Genomic DNA, 3,209 nt, shown 5'->3' with positions numbered 1-3,209 from the left:
CACCACTTTATTATTTGCTTTTTGTCCCCCCTCCCCCTTTTAAAAATTCTTCTGTTTCCTTGTTCTTGCCTTAGTTTTGGTCATTTGAACATTCGTTGGTATTCTATTTTAATTCATCTATTGCATTGTTGATTATGTATCTTTGTACATTTTTTGGTAGTTTCCTGGCAATTACAATATGCATACTTAAACTTTTACAGTCTACTTAGAATAAATATTTTACCATTTCAAGTGTCTTGTAGAAATCCTACCACCATGTATGTTGCTGTGCTCTCCATCCTTTATGTTGTAGTTGTCTTATGTAATATATCTACATAGGCTGAAAACTCCATGAGACAATATTATAATATTCGCTTTTAATCATCAAACATATTTTAAAGAACTCAAGTGGAGAAGAAGAGTTTCCCAGATACGTACCATATTTTTTGCTCTTCCTTCCTAGGTTTCCCTTATGTGCAAAGAACTTCTTTTAGTTATTCTTATAGGGTATTTTTGGTGGTAGCAAATTATCTTAGTTTTCCTTTATCTAAAAATGTCTTTATTTCACCTTCATTCCTGAAGGTTATTTTTGCTATGTACAGAATTCTGAGTTAACTTTCTTTTCTTTCAGTGTTTGGAAAATGTACCACTTCCTTCTGGCCTCCATGGTCTCTAGAGAGAAATCTTCAGTCATTCAAATTACTGTTCTTTTATAGGCAATGTGTCATTTATCTCTGCAATGAAGATATTTTTCTGTCTTTCGTTTTCAGAAGTTTGATTGTGAGGGTCTGAGTGTGAATTTTTCTGGGTTTTTCATGTTTGGAGTTCACTTAGCTTTGTGAACCTGAGAAGGAGAGAAGGATAAGAGGGAGGGTCAGGCTCTGCCTGTGATATGGGCAGAAACTCCTCAGCCAGACCTGTCTACAGAGCTACATGTGGTGGAATTTAAGGTTCTGCAAAAAGGAGCTGCAGGAGCCCCACTGAGATAATTATTATATTGGTGTTTTCCAAGGTATGTCTTGGTCAGGTTGGCCAAGCAGATGGAGACAATAGAAGTTCCAGGACCTGGATGTGTGCCATAGCTCCTGTTGGGGGCCTGCCGTTGGCCTCTCCGCACATGATTCTCTGGTCACTGGGACCACCCATGGTGGCCTAAAGGGCTTCAGTTTGGAATGACCCTTTTTCTTATCACTGATGTGGGAGGAGGGAACTTTAAACAGATGAAGTCAATGGGCATCTGTTGGCCAACTTCCCAAGGATGCCTCCAAATGTGCAGGGCAGTTAACATGCCTGTTGAGGGCCTGGCTGGGGTGGGCATAAATGGAGGGAAGCATGCAGCAGTGGCCAGTGGAGAGATGGTCCAGGCGGAGAAGAGAATAAACAGATGTGATGCAGTCAAGAGACCTCTAAAGAGGTGGCCTGGAGCCATTGCTCCCCGCTACCATCCCCTCTCAGACCACCTTCCTCCCCAGGCCCAACCTGTCTTACCTGGCACTCGGGGAACTGAGGCTTTGCTGGTCAGTCTGCCTGGACATGAATGCACGTGTCCTGGCTGGGTGAGGACAGGCTGGAACCAGAGGGGACAGACTGAGCAGGAGGAGGGGTGGGGCACTCTTTGGCATTGGTGCCAGAGGAAAAGTGGGGGCTGCTGGAGAGGACACCCCCAGGTGAAGATTTTAAAGGCAGAGCTGCTCTGGGAGACTCCAGAATCTGGGCTGGGACCTCTGAGTGGATGCAGATGCCCAAGAGGAGACTTGGCTGCAGCACAGATGGTTAGGAAGCTGGAGGCCCAGGGGGCAGCTGGGCAGCCCACCTAGGGCGCGTGCTCCCCTGGGCAGGGTGCAGGGGGGTACCAGGCTCGGGGCCCAGTGGCGCATGGGGTTCCCTGGGAGGTGGGGCTGGAGGGGAGGGTGGAGGGTTGTGGATCCACACCGTGGAGTGGGCACTGCAGCCGAGTGTGGGTCGAGATGCGCTGTCAGGGGCGGCCTGGGGGCAGGACTGCCACACAGCACACGCACAGAAGTAAAGCCCTTCCAGAGCACGATGCCCGGAAAACAGAGTCCCGTGATGAGGAGCTTAGAGTATTCACTACCTTGGCTTTAATACAACTTAGTGGATTGTAAGCTCATATAATTTAGTTTTCGGTAGTGGGTGTGTTTGGCAACTGCAAAATTCCTGAACACGTATCAGCCTCCACGTGGGCTCTGATGCGCCGCTGGGTGCGGGTGGGGCGTGGGGAGACCGTCGTGGTGGTCGGGGTGGGCCGTGCGCCTCGGGGGACACAAGGAGATTTGGGCCGAGAGGCCTCACGCCTGCTGCCGGCTCCACAGGGACAGGACCTCGGGGCCTCCCGTGCCTGCTGACTCCCTGGGCCCCTGGCTGCTCTGGGCCGCTCACTTCCTCATGACTCACGGGTTGGCTGCCGCCGCCTCCACGTTGTTTCAAATCTGAGGGACATGGCTTCATGCTGACGTCCCAGTGCCTCTCGGAGGCCCCTGGCATCCTCCCAGTCGGGCCAGCTCCTGGGCCCGCCACCAGCTTCCGAGCAGGGGGAGCCGGGAGCCCTGGGGCCGGGCGCTGAGATCCCCGAGGCCCCGAGGCTGTCCCAGGCCACACTGACCACCAGCCGCAGCCTCCCTCACTCGTTTGTCTTTTTGCAACAGCTCTTCTCTGAGCACCCGGGTGCCCTCTCCTCTTGGGGTATGAACGGCACATTTTGGGACAAGACTCAGTCCTGCCCGAGCCCCCTCAGCCACAGGTGGCCTGTGCTGGCTGCAGTCCGTGGGCCGCAGTCCGTGGGCCACGCCGCTGGGCGGCCTGATGGGCAGGGAGCACTAAGCAGTGTCCGCGTCACCCCGCAAGGCCCGCGAACAGACCCTAGTCACACCTCTACCTGCTGTGTGCACTTAAACAATGGTCCTGCGCTGTACTCTCACTTTATTTTGCTTTCAGCAATGTATTTTTGATCCATACATCACATCCTGGGCAAGTTATCTTTGCAGCCATTTGAAGTCAGGCCACTCTGGCCTTGAGTCCTGGCTCCTCCCGTCTGGCTATGAGTTTGGCCTTGTTTTCAGCCCAGCTGACAGTGAGTGGCGACAACACTCACCCAGAAGTTGCTGAAGGAGCGAATGTGTGAAAAAGAAGTCTTTGCAGAGAAAACATTATTGCACATTGACAATGGGAGTTAATTTCGTAACTCAAGGACATCTTCCAGCTGGTGATTTTTC

Source organism: Eschrichtius robustus, chromosome 6 (assembly GCF_028021215.1).
Source record: "Eschrichtius robustus isolate mEscRob2 chromosome 6, mEscRob2.pri, whole genome shotgun sequence".
NCBI classification, from domain to species: domain Eukaryota; kingdom Metazoa; phylum Chordata; class Mammalia; order Artiodactyla; family Eschrichtiidae; genus Eschrichtius; species Eschrichtius robustus.
This window is presented reverse-complemented; position numbering follows the sequence as displayed.